This window comes from Haemaphysalis longicornis, unplaced genomic scaffold, assembly GCF_048455015.1.
Source record: "Haemaphysalis longicornis isolate Haplotype H1 unplaced genomic scaffold, Haemaphysalis longicornis Haplotype H1 scaffold_9, whole genome shotgun sequence".
Classification (NCBI taxonomy): domain Eukaryota; kingdom Metazoa; phylum Arthropoda; class Arachnida; order Ixodida; family Ixodidae; genus Haemaphysalis; species Haemaphysalis longicornis.
In genome coordinates, this window is record NW_027526460.1 from 117,626,797 (window position 1) to 117,648,825 (window position 22,029).

A 22,029-nucleotide genomic window follows, 5' to 3' on the forward strand; every position below is an offset into this window, starting at 1 on the left:
GGGTTGCTGAAAGTGCTCCATGACGTAGAAGTTTGATATGAAACCACACCAGTCTCTATGGCCGATGACCACAAGAATGCCCTTTTCAGACCTTGTAGGTTACCTCGGCGACTTCCTCCAAACGACGGCCTAAAAACCTACGATACGTCTGAGGCAAGGAAAGACCGATGGCCACACAGAAAAAGTTGTGAAGGGCCACCTTGAAAAAAGAACGAATCTCAACTGCTCTTCACAAGGAAAGAAACGCCGGCTACTGAAACCCGGAGATGACCGTTGTAACCACTCCATTGACGATGTTTATAAGCGACTTCACTGTGGAGTCGGCAAGGCTCTCGCTTATATACGCGGGAGCGCCGGGGAGGCCACAGCCCGAAAACACATGAAGTTCTCGGACGTTGTGAATGGTGTTCACTTTTCATGCTGCAAACTGCTGCGACCACAGCGCTGCCGAGGGACGGAGTCGGCCAATTCCGGTAGCTTTTATGGAAGGTGGACAATCGACGACAGTGTTTGAGAAAGACGGTCGCAGTAAGACCCGACAAGTTCAGCTGGCGTGCAGTGGATAATTTGCTAGACTAGTGCTACTGTTGTGAGTGCGCTGATGTATCTATACCAGTGATGATTTGGTGGGCGCGGAGTATGCTGCGGATCTGCAATTTTCTGCCAACATGATGATGATGACAGAGGCGCCGAGAAGGAAGTGGCACGTATGCACGCACTACTGCGAGAAGCACGCGGATGAGTTCGGAACGCGGCGCTTGGACTACGTGCACGGCTTTGCGCCGCTCTCTTCCCGACGCCCATAAACACTGAAGATCGGCTTTCCCTTTTTGTAACATAGCCTTTACGAAGCTCTGCTTCTTCTTTAGGTTGACTGAAATCTAAGGTCGCAGAACTTGTGTTAGCTATTACCTTGCTAAGTACGTTCTAGGCGACTGGCAGTTAGTGCAATCGGCCTGTAATTTTTCAAGTGCTTCATGCTCCCTTTCTTACCAATTAGGATTATTTTCACGTTCTTTCATGATTCCGGTACACTCGCGGTCATCGGGCATTGTGTATACAGGTTTGCCAGTTTTAGTAGTACAGTTTTCCCATCATCCTTCAAGAGGTGATCAGATAACAGTAGACCTCTTGTAGTTTACCTGTTATCTGACCTGTTATCTGATACTGTTATCTGATACAGTAGACCTGTGTTGTAGTTTGGTTTTCACTATGGCGAAACTAAGCAAAGATTTGACAACCCCTACTCACGACCTGAAAAACGGACTTAAGCCAATTGCAGCGCTTTTCGGGAGTCATTTCCGATAGGAAATTTGAGAGATAAAGGACAGCCTATTTTTTACTGGCCACATGTTTCACAAATTGACCCCTTACTTTAACACTTATCGAGTAGAACAAAACCTTAAAAGCAGAAAACGTATGTTTGAAGCAATGGTGCAATAAACCAGCTGAATAAGTCAAAAGTGAGAGATTAATGAGAGGTTAGTGAGAGATTAACCACTGACCTGACTTTCAGCTTTTGCTTTGCAATTCGCCATGCCTTCGCACTCGGCCACACTGCAATGAGGCACACCGACGAATTCTTTGGGTTTGCTCCTGACTCTGGCTCGAACGTCGGCATAAAGGTGGGCATACCAACGGCAGAAGAGGCGGTTGTACATCTGTGCTCGGTGGAAGTGTCTCACGTTAAGCTTAGTGTCTTCCTTTTTACCTTGCACCAGGGATATGTTGTCCCTCGTTGCAAACAAAACCACGGTGGCGCCAGGAATGATCATGTTCTGTGGGCTCGTCCCCCGGCTATTGCTTGTTCTGTGTTTTCCCTGGTGAGTGACTCTGCATTTGCTTCAGCGTTCTTTCCTCCGGCAGGTTCATCGTCGTCGGCTTCAGTAACTGTCGCTGAAATGTGCTGGTTTTGACAGGCGCACCCTTCTGTGCTTCATTCCTTTCTTCATGCAGTTGGATCCTCCGCTCCTTCCTACGTATCCCTGGTATGTCTTTTTGATCAGCTTCATTGGGCTGAGAAATTTCGATTTTGTCGCGTTCTTGTGTAGACCCCAAGCGCTCAGTGAGGTTGTTGGAATAGCACGTCACAGTGGATGCAAAGTGATCTTCCGCCGTTACCGTGGTGGTGTTGAAGTGCTCCAGGGAACTTCCAGGCGTCATGTTATCCTCGTTCGAGGTTGGGAGCATCGAGATGCACGCAAAGGGGTACTCTCCGCCCTCGCATAGCGGCCTGAGGGTGACGTACGTGAGTATCGACGCAATGGGACGCTGCTCCAGTGGACTGATGTTGCTTCACGGTGGTACTTGGCTCTCTGGGATCACATATTTCTCTGACCCGACGCAAGTCGAAGGTGGCTCCCGGAGAAGGCACACCTGCTGATGCACGCAGGAAACCATCGGCTGGTTACAGGAATGGTACGAAGACTCGGCACGCGTGGCTCCTTCACCAGTCACAATTGGCGTCACCTCATGTTCCTCCAATACCATACCATACAGTTCGGGACCAAGGCCACGGTACTCCTCCGGGATCTGCAGCTATGCCTCTGGATGAGGCTCCTGTGCCTGCCGGGTTGCACTCTGCTGCAGTTCTACGGCCAGGTCGATAAAATCTGGCAGGCACAAATCTGGTGGCGGCAACGTCAGGATTAAAGCTTGGGGGTGGTCAGCAAGGCCACCTATGACGTACTGCCTCGCTGCAGGAGACAGACAAGGGAGGCCACAGCCTTCGAAGAGGCGGATCTTGTCATAGATGTAGGCCTTGATGTCCTCTCCGTGGTCTTGGTACCGGCTGCGCATCCTCATGAAGCGGGCGTCGTAGGTGCCTGAGAAGCTACCAAACGCTGCGATCAACGCCCCGCACCAGTTTGCCCAGGTAAACTGCGTGTTTCCATCGTAAGATGCCACGCCCGAGCTGCGTCGCGCAGGCGTTCTTCAGTGATTGACCGCTTGATATTCTCAGGTGACGCAATGCATGCGGCAAGGCTGTCACTGAGCTGTGCCCAGCGAACCGCGTCGTCCTGGAATCCATGAAACCCTGGTACGCCCGCGAGGCAGGCGATGAAACGTGCTGCCAAGTACAGCGTATTAAGGGACAGGCACGACGTCGTCAAGCCGCCGGCCCAGCTCCGTCAGCGCCTGGACAGCCCTAGAGGGGTGGCCGCCACGCGCAGCACTTGTCGCCATCGGGAAAGGTCAGTCACTCCCGGTGGATAATCAAAAGTCTGCAGAAATTACAGCGCGAACGGCGGAAGCCGCGGTGAGTCCTGAAGACGTCATCCACCCTGAAAGCCGCGCCCACGACTGGATCATCTGGGTGTTTGGTGTTATCTCCATTCCCGGCTCGTGCTGAGACCGCGGCCCCACCGATTAACTCGGTCAGCAGGGATGGAAGGCGTGCCAGGCATTGGCCGCTCCTGAGGGCCGTCCCGAGGGCTGAAGAAGAAAGTGTACGACAGCTGCATCTTACCGGTACTCACCTACGGGGCAGAAACTTGGAGGCTCACTAAGAGGGTTGAACTTAAGTTGTGAACGACTCAGCGGGCAATGGAGCAGAAAATGATAGGTGTAACATTAAGGGACAAGAAGAGAGCGGAGTGAGCCAGGGAGCAAACTGGTGTTAAAGACATATTAGTAGAAATAAGAAGAAGAAATGGATGTGGGCAGGGCATGTAATGCGAAGGCAAGATAACCGCTGGTCATTAAGGGTAACAGAGTGGATCCCTACAGAAGGCAAGCGTTGCAGGGGGCGGCAGAAAGTTAGATGGGCAGATGAGATCAAGAAGTTTGCGGGGCTGAATTGGTCACAGTTGGCACAGGACCGAGGTAATTGGAGAATAATGGGAGAGGCCTTTGCCCTGCAGTGGGCGTAGATAGGCTGGTGATGATGATGATGATGATGATGATGATGATGATGAGGGCCGTCCCTGCGGCTGGATCGCCGCGAGAAAACGCAGGTCCGGAGGGTGGGTCGCGTCGGGGCTTGAAGGGCGTCGACTGCGCCCTTGTAATGAACCTGCGTCGGTCTGTCAGGCTTCCATGTTGATTTTGTCCCCGAACGCGCTCTGCGCTTCTTCCTCTTCTTCCAATCGGCGGCCGTCCTCTTTGGCTAGGTGAGAGATTGGCCGCTAACCTGGCTTTCAGCTTTTGCTTTGCAATTCTCCACGCCTTCACAATAAATATATTGTCGTCGTCATCATCATCATCATCATAACCATCACCACCACTACCAGCCTATCTACGCCCACTGCAGGGCAAAGGCCGCTCCCATTATTCTCCAACTACCCCGGTCCTGTGCTAACTGCAACCAATTTATCCCTGGAAACTTCCTGATCTCATCTGCCCATCTAACTTTCTGCCACCCTCTGCCACGCTTGCCTTCTCTAGGGATCCACTGTGTTCCCCTAATGACCAACGGTTATCTTACATTCCTAGTACATGCCCTAGCCAAGTCCATTTCTTCTTGATTTCTACTAAGTCCTTAACACGCGTTTGCTCCATGATCCACTGCGCTCTCGTCTTTCCCTTAGTGTTACACCTATCATCTTTCGTTGAATTGCTCGCTGAGTCATCCTCAATTTATGTTGAACCCTCCAAGCGAGCCTCCAGGTTTCTGTCCCGTAGGTGCGAACCTGTAAGACGTAGCTTTCATACACTTTCTTGTTCATTATCCGACATCTGATGAGGCTGCTGTTCATTCTGTGGGAATGCCTGCCGAATGCACTCCGCGCCATTCTTTTTCTTCCAATTATCTCTGCCTCATGGTTGGAATCCAGGTCATAAATTGGCCTAAGTAGATATATTCGCTTACCCCTTTTACTACCTCGACACCTATCTCAAACTCCTGTGCTGTCCCAATGTTATTGTTCATTACATTAGTTTTCTGTATATTATTTTCCATGGCCACGATTCTACCCGGTTTGTCGAGTATGGTAAGCATGCTTTGCAATTCGTGCCCCGAGTTACTTAACAAGGCAACGTCATCAGCAAATCTGAGGTTCCTGAGGTATTCTCCATTAATTTTACTCCAACCTGTTCCCAATCTAATGTTCTGTATACTTCTTGTAAACATGCTGCGAATAACATTGGAGAGATTGCGTCTCCTTTCTGACGCCCTTCCTTATAGGTATTTTACTGCTCTCCTTATGGAGGATGATGGTAGCGGTGGACCCAGTGTAAATACCGTCTAGTATTTTACATAATGTTCGTCTACACCCTGGTTCCGTAATGCCTGGATGACTGCTTAGGTTTCGACCAAGTCAAACGCTTTCTCATAATCTACGATGGCTATATATAGGGGTTCTGTATACTCCGAGCACTTCTCTATCACCTGATTGATCGTGTGAACATGATCTATTGTTCAATAGCCTTTACAATATCCTGCTTGTTCTTTAGGTTGAGTGAAATATAGGGTCGCAGAAATTCTGTGAGAAAATACCTTCGTAGGTACCTTATAGACGGCGGACAGTACGCTGATCGGACTGCAATTTTTCGATTCGTTCATGTCACGTTTCTTATGGATTAGGACGATGTTCGCGTTCTTCAAGATTCATATTTTGTGATGCGGGTTTACTGCATTGACAGTGGATAGTAGGAGAGGCACTGAGAAGTGGGAAACGGATCCGTGGTCGAGCCGGCAGAATGTCTCGCACACTCGACGAGCTTCACGCCGATGACGATTCCTCTGTGGTGGCTCACTTTGTTTCCTCGTTGTCATCTTCAGTGGGCGTACGCCAATCACAAGGACAATGCTGACTGTTGTTGTGGCCGCTAAGCTTATCCGTTGTTCTGTAGTGCTCGCATGGTGGCTGAGCGCCACTTGATCGTCTGCCGCACTACAATATATATATATATATATATATATATATATATATATATATATATATATATATATATATATATATATATATATATATATATATAGAGAGAGAGAGAGAGAGAGAAAGAAATGCCGGCAGTCTACAACGCCGAAGAAGGAATAGGGGAATGGTTAGACTATTTTTTTTACCGTTAGTGCCGTTACAGTTTTTTTTTATTATAATTAAGTGAGAAAGAAAGAAAGAAAAACACGCGCCCAGAGTGGGGACCGAACCCACGCCTTTCGATTAGATCTCGAATGCCTTACCAATTCGGCTATCTGGGCAACTGTGTTCTCCTTCACTTTCTGGGGTATTTATATTTACTACAACTGTATCTGACGCTTGAGGGTGGTAGCCAGCGCCACTCAGACTACACGGGGAGAGGGGTTCTTCTTTTCAACCCCCGGGGCGTGCCGCGAACGTCTACAGCCTGTCATAAGCGGGTAACTGGCGGGAAGCCCTCTTATGCTACCTTGGCATCAAGGCTGCCAGAACCGAGGCCCTCGCTAAGCTTTCGCAAGATAATAGGGTTTGGAAATGAGGGGCTCGTTAGGAAATACAGAAAGAAATGCCGGCAGTCTACAACGCCGAAGAAGGCATAGGGGAATGGTTAGACTATTTTTTTTTACCGTTAGTGACGTTACAGTTTTTTTATTATTAATTCAGTGAGAAAGAAAGAAAGAAAAACACGCGCCCAGATTTGGGACCGAACCCACGCCTTTCGATTAGATCTCGAATGCCTTACCAATTCGGCTATCTGGGCAACTGTGTTCTCCTTCACTTTCTGGGGTATTTATATTTACTACAACTGTATCTGACGCTTGAAGGTGTTAGCCAGCGCCACTCAGACTACACGGGGAGAAGGGGACGTTCTTTTCAACCCCGGGGCGTGCCGCGCACGTCTACAGCCTCTCATAAGCGGGTAACTGGCGGGAAGCCCTCTTATGCTACCTTGGCATCAAGGCTGCCAGAACCGAGGCCCTCGCTAAGCTTTCGCAAGATAATAGGGTTTGGAAATGAGGGGCTCGTTAGGAAATACAGAAAGAAATGCCGGCAGTCTACAACGCCGAAGAAGGCATAGGGGAATGGTTAGACTATTTTTTTTACCGTTAGTGACGTTACAGTTTTTTTTTATTAATAATTAAGTGAGAAAGAAAGAAAGAAAAACGCGCCCAGAGTGGGGACCGAACCCACGCCTTTCGATTAGATCTCGAATGCCTTACCAATTCGGCTATCTGGGCAACTGTGTTCTCCTTCACTTTCTGGGGTATTTATATTTACTACAACTGTATCTGACGCTTGAGGGTGTTAGCCAGCGCCACTCAGACTACACGGGGAGAAGGGGACGTTCTTTTCAACCCCGGGGCGTGCCGCGCACGTCTACAGCCCCTCATAAGCGGGTAACTGGCGGGAAGCCCTCTTATGCTACCTTGGCATCAAGGCTGCCAGAACCGAGGCCCTCGCTAAGCTTTCGCAAGATAATAGGGTTTGGAAATGAGGGGCTCGTTAGGAAATACAGAAAGAAATGCCGGCAGTCTACAACGCCGAAGAAGGCATAGGGGAATGGTTAGACTATTTTTTTTACCGTTAGTGACGTTACAGTTTTTTTTTATTAATAATTAAGTGAGAAAGAAAGAAAGAAAAACGCGCCCAGAGTGGGGACCGAACCCACGCCTTTCGATTAGATCTCGAATGCCTTACCAATTCGGCTATCTGGGCAACTGTGTTCTCCTTCACTTTCTGGGGTATTTATATTTACTACAACTGTATCTGACGCTTGAGGGTGGTAGCCAGCGCCACTCAGACTACACGGGGAGAGGGGTTCTTCTTTTCAACCCCCGGGGCGTGCCGCGAACGTCTACAGCCTGTCATAAGCGGGTAACTGGCGGGAAGCCCTCTTATGCTACCTTGGCATCAAGGCTGCCAGAACCGAGGCCCTCGCTAAGCTTTCGCAAGATAATAGGGTTTGGAAATGAGGGGCTCGTTAGGAAATACAGAAAGAAATGCCGGCAGTCTACAACGCCGAAGAAGGCATAGGGGAATGGTTAGACTATTTTTTTTTACCGTTAGTGACGTTACAGTTTTTTTATTATTAATTCAGTGAGAAAGAAAGAAAGAAAAACACGCGCCCAGATTTGGGACCGAACCCACGCCTTTCGATTAGATCTCGAATGCCTTACCAATTCGGCTATCTGGGCAACTGTGTTCTCCTTCACTTTCTGGGGTATTTATATTTACTACAACTGTATCTGACGCTTGAAGGTGTTAGCCAGCGCCACTCAGACTACACGGGGAGAAGGGGACGTTCTTTTCAACCCCGGGGCGTGCCGCGCACGTCTACAGCCTCTCATAAGCGGGTAACTGGCGGGAAGCCCTCTTATGCTACCTTGGCATCAAGGCTGCCAGAACCGAGGCCCTCGCTAAGCTTTCGCAAGATAATAGGGTTTGGAAATGAGGGGCTCGTTAGGAAATACAGAAAGAAATGCCGGCAGTCTACAACGCCGAAGAAGGCATAGGGGAATGGTTAGACTATTTTTTTTACCGTTAGTGACGTTACAGTTTTTTTTTATTAATAATTAAGTGAGAAAGAAAGAAAGAAAAACGCGCCCAGAGTGGGGACCGAACCCACGCCTTTCGATTAGATCTCGAATGCCTTACCAATTCGGCTATCTGGGCAACTGTGTTCTCCTTCACTTTCTGGGGTATTTATATTTACTACAACTGTATCTGACGCTTGAGGGTGTTAGCCAGCGCCACTCAGACTACACGGGGAGAAGGGGACGTTCTTTTCAACCCCGGGGCGTGCCGCGCACGTCTACAGCCCCTCATAAGCGGGTAACTGGCGGGAAGCCCTCTTATGCTACCTTGGCATCAAGGCTGCCAGAACCGAGGCCCTCGCTAAGCTTTCGCAAGATAATAGGGTTTGGAAATGAGGGGCTCGTTAGGAAATACAGAAAGAAATGCCGGCAGTCTACAACGCCGAAGAAGGCATAGGGGAATGGTTAGACTATTTTTTTTACCGTTAGTGACGTTACAGTTTTTTTTTATTAATAATTAAGTGAGAAAGAAAGAAAGAAAAACGCGCCCAGAGTGGGGACCGAACCCACGCCTTTCGATTAGATCTCGAATGCCTTACCAATTCGGCTATCTGGGCAACTGTGTTCTCCTTCACTTTCTGGGGTATTTATATTTACTACAACTGTATCTGACGCTTGAGGGTGGTAGCCAGCGCCACTCAGACTACACGGGGAGAGGGGTTCTTCTTTTCAACCCCCGGGGCGTGCCGCGAACGTCTACAGCCTGTCATAAGCGGGTAACTGGCGGGAAGCCCTCTTATGCTACCTTGGCATCAAGGCTGCCAGAACCGAGGCCCTCGCTAAGCTTTCGCAAGATAATAGGGTTTGGAAATGAGGGGCTCGTTAGGAAATACAGAAAGAAATGCCGGCAGTCTACAACGCCGAAGAAGGCATAGGGGAATGGTTAGACTATTTTTTTTTACCGTTAGTGACGTTACAGTTTTTTTATTATTAATTCAGTGAGAAAGAAAGAAAGAAAAACACGCGCCCAGATTTGGGACCGAACCCACGCCTTTCGATTAGATCTCGAATGCCTTACCAATTCGGCTATCTGGGCAACTGTGTTCTCCTTCACTTTCTGGGGTATTTATATTTACTACAACTGTATCTGACGCTTGAAGGTGTTAGCCAGCGCCACTCAGACTACACGGGGAGAAGGGGACGTTCTTTTCAACCCCGGGGCGTGCCGCGCACGTCTACAGCCTCTCATAAGCGGGTAACTGGCGGGAAGCCCTCTTATGCTACCTTGGCATCAAGGCTGCCAGAACCGAGGCCCTCGCTAAGCTTTCGCAAGATAATAGGGTTTGGAAATGAGGGGCTCGTTAGGAAATACAGAAAGAAATGCCGGCAGTCTACAACGCCGAAGAAGGCATAGGGGAATGGTTAGACTATTTTTTTTACCGTTAGTGACGTTACAGTTTTTTTTTATTAATAATTAAGTGAGAAAGAAAGAAAGAAAAACGCGCCCAGAGTGGGGACCGAACCCACGCCTTTCGATTAGATCTCGAATGCCTTACCAATTCGGCTATCTGGGCAACTGTGTTCTCCTTCACTTTCTGGGGTATTTATATTTACTACAACTGTATCTGACGCTTGAGGGTGTTAGCCAGCGCCACTCAGACTACACGGGGAGAAGGGGACGTTCTTTTCAACCCCGGGGCGTGCCGCGCACGTCTACAGCCCCTCATAAGCGGGTAACTGGCGGGAAGCCCTCTTATGCTACCTTGGCATCAAGGCTGCCAGAACCGAGGCCCTCGCTAAGCTTTCGCAAGATAATAGGGTTTGGAAATGAGGGGCTCGTTAGGAAATACAGAAAGAAATGCCGGCAGTCTACAACGCCGAAGAAGGCATAGGGGAATGGTTAGACTATTTTTTTTACCGTTAGTGACGTTACAGTTTTTTTTTATTAATAATTAAGTGAGAAAGAAAGAAAGAAAAACGCGCCCAGAGTGGGGACCGAACCCACGCCTTTCGATTAGATCTCGAATGCCTTACCAATTCGGCTATCTGGGCAACTGTGTTCTCCTTCACTTTCTGGGGTATTTATATTTACTACAACTGTATCTGACGCTTGAGGGTGTTAGCCAGCGCCACTCAGACTACACGGGGAGAAGGGGACGTTCTTTTCAACCCCGGGGCGTGCCGCGCACGTCTACAGCCCCTCATAAGCGGGTAACTGGCGGGAAGCCCTCTTATGCTACCTTGGCATCAAGGCTGCCAGAACCGAGGCCCTCGCTAAGCTTTCGCAAGATAATAGGGTTTGGAAATGAGGGGCTCGTTAGGAAATACAGAAAGAAATGCCGGCAGTCTACAACGCCGAAGAAGGCATAGGGGAATGGTTAGACTATTTTTTTTACCGTTAGTGACGTTACAGTTTTTTTTTTATTAATAATTAAGTGAGAAAGAAAGAAAGAAAAACGCGCCCAGAGTGGGGACCGAACCCACGCCTTTCGATTAGATCTCGAATTCCTTACCAATTCGGCTATCTGGGCAACTGTGTTCTCCTTCACTTTCTGGGGTATTTATATTTACTACAACTGTATCTGACGCTTGAGGGTGGTAGCCAGCGCCACTCAGACTACACGGGGAGAGGGGTTCTTCTTTTCAACCCCCGGGGCGTGCCGCGAACGTCTACAGCCTGTCATAAGCGGGTAACTGGCGGGAAGCCCTCTTATGCTACCTTGGCATCAAGGCTGCCAGAACCGAGGCCCTCGCTAAGCTTTCGCAAGATAATAGGGGCTCGTTAGGAAATACAGAAAGAAATGCCGGCAGTCTACAACGCCAAAGAAGGCATAGGGGAATGGTTAGACTATTTTTTTTTTACCGTTAGTGACGTTACAGTTTTTTTATTATTAATTAAGTGAGAAAGAAAGAAAGAAAAACACGCGGCCAGAGTGGGGACCGAACCCACGCCTTTCGATTAGATCTCGAATGCCTTACCAATTCGGCTATCTGGGCAACTGTGTTCTCCTTCACTTTCTGGGGTATTTATATTTACTACAACTGTATCTGACGCTTGAGGGTGGTAGCCAGCGCCACTGAGACTACACGGGGAGAAGGGGACCTTCTTTTCAACCCCCGGGGCGTGCCGCGAACGTCTACAGCCTGCCATAAGCGGGTAACTGGCGGGAAGCCCTCTTATGCTACCTTGGCATCAAGGCTGCCAGAACCGAGGCCCTCGCTAAGCTTTCGCAAGATAATAGGGTTTGGAAATGAGGGGCTCGTTAGGAAATACAGAAAGAAATGCCGGCAGTCTACAACGCCGAAGAAGGCATAGGGGAATGGTTAGACTATTTTTTTACCGTTAGTGACGTTAGTTTTTTTTTATTATTAATTAAGTGAGAAAGAAAGAAAGAAAAACAGGCTGTAGACGTTCGCGGCACGCCCCGGGGGTTGAAAAGAAGGTCCCCTTCTCCCCGTGTAGTCTGAGTGGCGCTGGCTACCACCCTCAAGCGTCAGATACAGTTGTAGTAAATATAAATACCCCAGAAAGTGAAGGAGAACACAGTTGCCCAGATAGCCGAATTGGTAAGGCATTCGAGATCTAATCGAAAGGCGTGGGTTCGGTCCCCACTCTGGGCGCGTGTTTTTCTTTCTTTCTTTCTCACTTAATTAATAATAAAAAAAAACTGTAACGTCACTAACGGTAAAAAAAATAGTCTAACCATTCCCCTATGCCTTCTTCGGCGTTGTAGACTGCCGGCATTTCTTTCTGTATTTCCTAACGAGCCCCTCATTTCCAAACCCTATTATCTTGCGAAAGCTTAGCGAGGGCCTCGGTTCTGGCAGCCTTGATGCAAAGGTAGCATAACAGGGCTTCCCGCCAGTTACCCGCTTATGACAGGCTGTAGACGTTCGCGGCACGCCCCGGGGGTTGAAAAGAAGGTCCCCTTCTCCCCGTGTAGTCTGAGTGGCGCTGGCTACCACCCTCAAGCGTCAGATACAGTTGTAGTAAATATAAATACCCCAGAAAGTGAAGGAGAACACAGTTGCCCAGATAATCGAATTGGTAAGGCATTCGAGATCTAATCGAAAGGCGTGGGTTCGGTTCCCACTCTGGGCGCGTGTTTTTCTTTCTTTCTTTCTCACTTATTAATAATTAAAAAAAACTGTAACGTCACTAACGGTAAAAAAAATAGTCTAACCATTCCCCTATGCCTTCTTCGGCGTTGTAGACTGCCGGCATTTCTTTCTGTATGTCCTAACGAGCCCCTCATTTCCAAACCCTATATATATATATATATATATATATATATATATATATATATATATATATATATATATATATATATATATATATATCGTGCGTCTACCATTTTCTCAAGTATTTTTTCTGGCTCCTCGAGAAGTTTTCTTTTACTGCTTATATATATATATATATATATATATATATATACGATAGAGAAGTCAAACTGAAAAACATAACAACATTTATTCTAACGTTTCGACCGGGGGCCGGTCTTTTTCAAAAGACCGGCCCCCGGTCGAAACGTTAGAATAAATGTTGTTATGTTTTTCAGTTTGACTTCTCTATCGTACAGCTAACCTCATAGCCAGGAACCTTTTCTCTTAACTATATATATATATATATATATATATATATATATATATATATATATATAAATATATATATATATATATATTTATATATATATTGCGAATCAGAATAGGAAACGAGGGGCTCGTTGAAAATAAGACAGGAAAAATAAGAGTTGGCCGTCAAGAAAACCTCGGAAATCAAAGGGGAGGATGTGGTAGGTCATTGATTGAAACAGATAAAGAATTTGGAAAGAAAGAAAGAAAGTGGAGAAAAAATGCCCGCCATGTGGAATCCGAACCCGCGACCTCCAGAACCCACGACCTCCGAACCCACGACCTCTGGAGGTCGTGGGTTCGGAGCACCACCCCGGAACGTTTCCGATCTTCCATGTCCTTTTTTAGACACGCCACCAGTTTTTCGTTTTGTTCTTTGCTATCCTTACCCGTCTGCATGTAAGACACCCCTAAAGCCATCTCCCTACCCTCCACTATCTCTTTCATCCACAAATGTTCTTTACAGTCTTCTTTCATTTTCTTCCAATTAAGCCCCGGCCGTGCAAGCATACCTACTCCTCCGCCTTTTCTCAATTCAGCCATCCTGTTACAACCTTCCCATACATACTCTCCGATTACCGGAGGATCCTCCAAGTCCCATAGAAACCTCTCGGTCACAGCGTATACCTTGATATCATCCTCTTCTAGATGCTTAGTAATCTCCATCCCCTTCTCTCTTTTTCTGCCACCCTGCATGTTTATGTACGCGATCTTCAGTTTCCCCCCTCTCTTCTTTACACGCCGTCGTCGTCTTTTTCGTTTGCCTGCACCGATCTACACCGACCCTGCTATCTCCCTTTGCTCCTTGCATTTGTCTACGCCATCTTCGCAAAGGCCTGTGGGCGCCCTAAAAAAGCCACAGTTCTGGCCGCGTGTCGTCTTCCGATGGCTGCTCCTACCTGCCCGTTGAAACGCACTCCGTCACGCTGGAACGCCCTTTTCCGGCCCACCCATCGGACATCCCTGTTTATGTCTACGACAGCGAAACTGAGCTCCTTGCCAAGCTCCCGTATGTCTCGGTTTACCGCTACAACTTCCCTTTCCACATGTACCCCTCTCCCAATTATCTCTGGTACTGTGCTCACGACGACCTGCACATGTGGGCACAGCGCCCAAAGTTCCTTCACCCCCTTTTCTAGCTGCTTGCGCACTCCAGCGCCCCTTCCCTGCAGAACGTCATTGGTTCCTCCGGCGATAATCACTAGGTTCTGCCCATGCATATTTTCCCACATTTTATCCTTTGCCTTTTCTTACACTACCCTGACCGTCTGCCCCGTGAACACGCCAACCTGCACTCTCTCGTCTTCTCTCACCCGGCCTCTAATCTCCATTTCTGAGTACCGCATGTTGGAGTCTCCCGCCACGATCACCATGCGCCTTTCTTGTTTTCACTGGCTGCCCCCCGGCGCGGCCACCTCTCCCGCACCGGCTGAGTCAGCGCCAGTCCAGGATCATCTTCCGGCGTGGCGTCTTTGTCCTCCTCGTTTCTCTTCACGGGGTCAAGCACTGCCGACACATCTGCCTCGTGACCTGCTTCATTGTTTGTCGGGATGTCACCCTTCGTCGCCAGTTTGACCTCCATTTGCGCCAACCTCGCTTCGAGTGCCTTCCTCTGCTCTTGTTCATCCTTCAACTCCCCCTGTAGCTCACCTACCTGAACTCTGAGCTGCTCCTTTTCTTTCTCGAGCCGGTCGAGGCGCGACGCTAGCACACATACTCTGCACCTGAAGTCCTGCCCTTCCGCGCCCTCGACCGACTAGAATCTCGTCTCCTCTAGCGGGTATTCATGCTCGCACCCCGCGCACACCACACCTGGCTTCTTCCTCTGAGGCATGGTACTGCCCGTCCAAGGTGTGCCCAACTCTGGCTTACTTCACTGCCGCGTTCTCGCGCGCTCCCCTCCAATCTAAATGTAAGCCGCAACGTGCGATTCTTTCCTACACCATCAATTCTTCTTTCACGAATTACCAACTATCACGCTTTCAAACCGCCACGTGCAACAACCGCGCGACACATCTGATTCGGTCACTTCCCTACGCTAACAACTACCGCCCCTTTCAACTAACCTACATCTCTCCGTTAAACATGATCGCTCTAAAGAAGGAATAATAAATTTCAAACACTTATTCGTTTTCGTCGTCGATGCCTCCGCCGCGCTCTGCACGTCCGCACATCTCGACAGCTCGACGGCACTCGAAAACTAAGGTCAGCGACCTCTGGAGGTGCGGTCGCTGAACGGCCTTCCAGCGAAGATCCTCCAACCTGATCTCAACGACATTCCGCTGAACAGACACTGCCGGCCAGTTCTGAACAAGCAGCCACCTCCGACATGGCTGTGACGATCGACGACTGTGACAATCCTATTCTTATTGATACAGGGGCGGACTACTCAGTCGTTTGCAGCAACCTGGTGCAGGAGCTCAAGAAAGTACTGACGCAGTGGACAGGGCCTCACGTTTGCACAGCCGGAGGGCATGTGATTGCTCCAACAGGCCGCTGCACAGCTAGGGTTAACATCCGGGGCTACTTTTCCGTCGGCGAATTCCTCGTACTTCCACAAGGTTAAAGAGATGTTACACTCGGTATGGACTTCCTGCGAGCGAACGAAGCTGTCATCGACCTGCAGTCATCCACAGTGACGTTCTCGACGAGAGGCGCCATCGCCGCGAATAACCGTGCAGAAGTCTGTGCCCTCCGAGTGGTTGACAACGATGTAACTGTACCGCCGCGAAGCAGTGTCGTGGTCTTCGTAAGGGGAGACGCATCTGAAAACTGTGAGCGCCTAGCCGTAGGGAACACCAATTTGCTGTTCGAAAAAAAATTTGCGTAGCAAGAGGCCTCGTACACCTGCGTGATGGTTGCGCACACGGCCTTCTGACAAACTTTGGAAATGAGGTCCAACACGTTGCAAAAAGAACTGCCATTGCTTCACTGCATGAGTTCGATCAGTTGGCAGATCTGTGCACCAAGGGGACAGAAGGAACTGAAGCTTCGGATCCCAAGGCTGTTTTGGAGTTAGTGCACATCTGTCCAGATTTGCCACTGACCCACAAGCACCAGCTAACAGACCTCCGCGCGAACTTCTGCGATTGTTTCTCCACGTCGTCGAAGGTCCGACAAACACCCGTCGCGAAACATCCATCATCGTGGACAAACCCACAAAGCCCGTGCACCAGCTCCCATATCGCGTGTCCTACAAAGAAAGGGAAGCCATCCGGAGCCAAGTGAAGGAAATGCTTCAAGACGACGTAATTCAACCGTCGAAATGTTCATGGGCGTCTCCTGTGGTGCTGGTAGAAAAGAAGGACAAGACCCTGCGCTTCTGTGTGGACTACAGGAAGCTAAGCAACGTGACAAAACGAGACGTGTACCCTCTTCCGCGCATAGACGACGCGCTGGATCGGCTGCGCAAAGCAAGGTATTTCTCGTCATTAGAAATCAAAAGCCGATACTGCCAGATTGAGGTCGAAGAGCGAGACCGGGAGAAAACAGCGTTCGTCACACCTGACGGACTGCATGAATTTAAAGTTCTCCCGTTCGGCCTTTGCTCAGTACCCGCGACATTCCAGCGAATGATGAATACTGTCTTATCCGGGTTAAAAATGCAGTCGTGTCTCGTGTATCTCGACGATGTTATTGTTTTCTCCGCATCCTTCGAAGAACACCTACATAGACTGCGGCTGGTCCTGGAGTCTATTGGTTCGGCTGGTTTAACTATAAAGACGGAAAAGTGCCACTTTGGTACAAATATCTGCGTTTTTGTGGCCACGTTATCATCGCGGAAGGAGTGGCCCTAGACCCTGAGAAGACGGCGGCTGTAGCAGGCTTCCCGAAACCAGCTGACAAAAAAGCTGTTCGTCGTTTCCTGGGGCTCTCTGCTTATTACAGACGCTTTGTTGAGACTTTTTTGGACATCGCCGAACCCTTGACACGCCTGACAAAAGACGATGAACCATTTGTGTGGCAAGAAAAGCAAGAAGTCGCTTTCAACGACCTGAGAAACCGGCTACAAACAGCTCCGGTTTTTGCTCATTTTGACGAACATTCCGATACCGATGTACATGAAGAAGTCAGTAATGTCGGTCTCGGCGCGGTTCTCGTGCAGTGGCTGGACGGTGCTGAAAGAGTCCTAGCGTACGCAAGTCGCACACTCTCCAGAGTGGAGGCCAATTACTCCAAAACCGAGAAAGAGTGCCTCGCTGCAGTCTGGGCCATCAGCAAGCTCCGGCCATACCTCTACGGTAGGCCGTTTAAGCTCGTCAGCGACCACTACTCGTTGTGCTGGCTGGCAAACTCATAGTGTTGTACGAAACGGCGTTCCATGGAACGGTGTTCCTGGAGTTATTTTCCCTTTGGAGGAACGCAAGAACACCACCGTTCTATTAAGGGTCGGTGGAACTGTAACGGTAACTTGTTTTGGTTTATGAAGGAACGGCAGGAACGGCGTTCTTTCTGCAAACGTTACATCGCAATGAATCGGCTGTTTTTGCTGCCAAGGCTCGAGTACCAAAATCCACATGTCACTACGGTGTTTCTCTTTGTATAGGCTGGCCAATGTGCCCGTCTTTCAGCGGAATGTGCTTCCTCGAAGGCCCAAGACAGATGAATAACCGCACACCTTCAGCTTGCTTTCTTGCCGGTTGTGCTTACCCGGCGTTCTACGGTTGAATGGCGCAGCCGCAATCACTCTTATCACCTTTCACCGTTTGTCTGGGGAGGCCAGGATGCGCATCTGGCCGATAGAAGTGTCCCTGTTGGGGAAAGGTTTTCTAAATCCGAGCGGGTCTGCAGGTAACTTGTGGTGCCACAGTATATTATCAGGGTTAATTACCGCATTGCAGTGGACACAATTACTGCAGTGGACACAAACACGCTCATGATTATGATGATGATGAATTACGGCATTACTGCGCGTAAGGCGCGGGTGCGTTCTTGTAGAGGGACTTACTCTCGGCTTTGAGGTCAATCGAAGGGCGACCAGATTTGCAAGGTGAGCGGGTCACCGGGAATTGTTCGCGATTACAGGTATGGACCCCTAAAAGTAAAGCGTGAGCTCGTTGTCGCCTTTTGCTTAATCCCAAGGGTTAAGCACTCATAGATCCCAGACAGTTCTATGCGACACAAGGCGACCAACGACAAGAAAGACAGAGCTGGCTGCGGTGATCAATCAATCAATCAATCAATCAATCAATCAATCAATCAATCAATCAATCAATCAATCAATCAATCAATCAATCAATCAAACTTTATTTCAGGAATGTATACATTTACATGAATAAAATGTTACAGTACAGAGGAGGTCCCGAAGTTAGAAAACTGTCGGGGGGACCTCCGTTAGAGAATAAGTCTAGTGCAATTAGAACGCAGCAAGCAGTGGAAACACTTTGTACGAATTAAAGAATGGGTAACATTTCATAACAACAAGGCAAGGAAATTTCCGTGTAACAGCACGTGGTATGGTAAGTAAAAAAGATACTAACATGGTATAAATTAGAAGCATGGCAATGGCATGATAGTATAATTTAGCAAACAGCACGTTTTATGATCAGGTACTCTTTAAAGAGTTTGCGAAAGGAATAGAATGTGGGACATAACTTTATTTCAAGTGGTATGTTGTTCCAGACGGATACACCTGTAAATTTAAGAGTTAGTTTTCCATAATTGGTACGCACTTTAGGGAGAAGGAAATTGTGACAGGCTGAAAATCTGGTGGAATTAGTATTGACAAGATGTTGCGTGGATAGCCCTGAAATACATAGACGATGATAAATAAGGAGGTACATCAATATAGCTAACTTCAGAGTGAATAAATGATTAATTGGGAGCACGGAAAAATGAATAAAGAGTGGCGTAGAAGGCGATTGAAATGGAGCGAAGGCGATCAGACGTAGTGCCCGCTTCTGAAGATGTTGAAGGGGCTCTAGGTGACTGGCATATGTATTACCCCAGGATGAAACGCAATAGGAAAAATGGCTATGAATATAGGCGTAGTATAATGATAAAATAATGCGTGGCTGGAAATAAGGGCGGGCTTTAATGAGAACATGAATCCCAAAAGAAGCTTTTTTTAATATTGAGAGTACATGATAGTTATATTTCAAATGTTTGTCTAGTACTACGCCTAAGAACTTCACGTGATCCGATACAGAAATAATGTGGTTGTTAAGAGATACGGAAACTGGTGTAGGAAATGTGTTCTGTGCGGATGAAAGCACTACAAATGTAGTTTTTGAGGGATTTATATAAAGATGATTGTTAACACACCATTGATAAATATTAGAGATATCGGAGTTTAAGCTTCTTTCAAGTTCAGCACTTGTTTTCTTGGATGTGAAAATAGTAGTGTCATCAGCGTATAGAAGACAGTTAGTATGGTTAAGGGAACTAGGTAAGTCGTTAATAAAAAGTAGGAATAGAAGAGGGCCTAAGATTGAACCTTGAGGGACGCCCATGGTAACTGGTTTAGCAGATGACGCAATGTTATTGACATAAACTACCTGTGATCGATTTGTTAAATAATCGCGAATGAACTGCGAAGGGGGACCCACAATTCCGAAAGACTCAAGTTTACGTAGAAGGATTCGGTGGTTAATTGTGTCGAAAGCCTTAGTGAGGTCAATAAAAACTGCTCCAGTAAGTAACCCATCGTCTATGGCTTGTTTAATTCGGTCAGTAAAGCTGAGCAAGGCGAGCTCTGTCCAGTAGCCAGGTCGAAAACCAAATTGGTGGGAAGAGAGTAGGTTAATTTTAAGCAGATAGGACATCAAACGCAAGTAAAAAAGCTTTTCGATTACTTTGCTAAAGAAAGGGAGTACACAAATCGGACGGTACTTATTAGTTGACAAACGATCACCTTTTTTGAACACAGGTGTTATTGTTCCTACTTTTAAAGCATCAGGGAATGCACCTGCTTTCAACAACTTGTTAATTATTTCAGCTAAAATAGGAGACAGTTCACGTGCCACGAGCTTTATCCTAGACGGGTGAATGGAATCTAAGCCTGGCCCTTTGGTTTTAAGAGATGACATGATTTGAAAGACTTCGTCTGCAGATGTCGGACGTAAATAAAACGACTGAGGGGAAGGAGATAGAATTGGAAAAGGAAGGTCAACTAGTGAATCGGCGGAATTTGATGCAAAAGTATCACTGAAAGCATTAGCGATATCGAGTGGCTCAGTAAGGGAACGTCCATCAAGCGTTATTTTTGATAAACACGTGGTCTCGCTGCTGTTCAAGAATTTTTTTATTAACTGCCAGTTCTTCTTGGTATCAGTACCGTTCTTTTCTATTTGCTTTTCATAGTACTCGCGCTTGGCCCTCTTGAGCAGCATTGAAAGTAGATTTGAATATCTTTTTAAGCGTGTTTTTAGAGAGCTGTTTGAAGGCTGAGATTTTAATTTTTTCGCATGTTTTCTTTTTTAGATATGGAATGCAAGAGACCAGGAGTAATTCATGGGTTTCTAGGCGTACGAAACCAATGTGTGACGGTGCTTGTGGTTGTGCATTCTGCAATGAGTGCGCTTATTTTTGCCGAAAATTTATTGAACGCTACCTCGCCACATTCTTCTCGTGCAACAAAGTCCCAGTCAGCACTACGCACTCTCTCAACAAATTCCGCTGAATTGAATACAGTCTTGGTATTATGCTTATTTTTTGTGGGAATACAGGCATCAAGACAGAAAAATACAGGATAATGGTCGGTAAATAAATAGTCAATAACCCCGGACTTAGAATCAGCAAAGATATTCGACAGTACATGGTCGATTAATGTGTTAGACCCATTCATATCACTTCTAGTCGGAGAGTGAATTAGACAGTGTAGGCCAAAACTAAGAAAACAACTAACATATTCCAAACAAACTGGAGTGTTAATATCAAGGATATTTATGTTCACGTCACCGCAAATAATAATGTTTTTGTTTTCCATGGTTAGAGTAGCAAGGATTCTTTCAAGCTGCAGGCAAAACTCGGAATTCGAGGATGAGGGAGAACGGTAGATGGATGCAATGATTGTATGGCGATTGTTCATTTGTAGAGCAGAAGCTTCTATTTCAAGCCAAACCGACTCAGAATTAATATTGTCAAAGAACAGATCCTGACGGCGCTTGTATGGTTTTGATGAAGTTATTAGTACTGCAGATCCGCCACCACGATTTGTGACACGGTGACAATATTCAGATTCATAGCCTGGCAAAGCATATAGATCCCCTTCGCCTGCCGACAGCCACGTCTCTGATAGGCAAATAACGGAAAATGAGTGGTCGACAATGGAAAGGAAGGCTACAAGGTCGTCATAATGCCTACGCAGGCTACGAGTGTTTAGATGCACGAGCGAGAATGCGGGTGATTGATCAAGAAGTTGTTTTGCTTCAGCGCAAGAGAGGACATCGGCAGCCATAATGAAACTAAAAGTGCTCCTTAACCAGTTGGCATGCCTAGGATATAATTGTCAGGTCATCCGTGTCAGCGATGCGATGCACTTTACTGTCGTCGGTTTTCCTGGCCTTGATAACACCGTTGTCTGTCCAGAGGTAGTTCCAGTTTTTTTTCTTTCTTTAGGGTCAGAGCCTGCGCGAACAGTCGTTTTTTTTCTGGAGTGAGGTGGTCGTTGATAAAGATGGGTTCGTCTTTTTGAGATTGAATTCCAATGTCGGAAGTGTTTAAACGTGCCTTCCGTGCTTTTCCACAGAAATCGGCCCTCTTGGCTCTCGTGCAGAATCGAGCAATTATGTGTGGTATTCCGTTTTTGACAGGGACACGATGAACGATGTCAATGTCTGCAGCCCCGATAGGGCATTTTGCTTTGTTCCCGATTTCCTGCACGATCTCAAGGCAGTTCTCATCCTTTCGGACAGGCACTCCTCTTATTTCCACGTTGTTAGAGCGTGAATATTGCTCAAGTTCGCTCAGACGCTTAGCCAACTCCTTGTTTTTAACCTTCAGGGACTTGTTTTCTTTGATCAAATTTTCGTTTTCCTTCTTCGCGCCTTCACAGATCTCGT

General features: G+C 47.6%; 1 pseudogene; it reads right to left on the reverse strand.

Moving 5' to 3' along the window:
- Positions 1-2,538: 2,538 nt before the first annotated feature.
- LOC144153383 (sodium-coupled monocarboxylate transporter 1-like) overlaps positions 2,539-22,029 on the reverse strand; it is a 101,018-nt pseudogene continuing 81,527 nt past the window's right edge.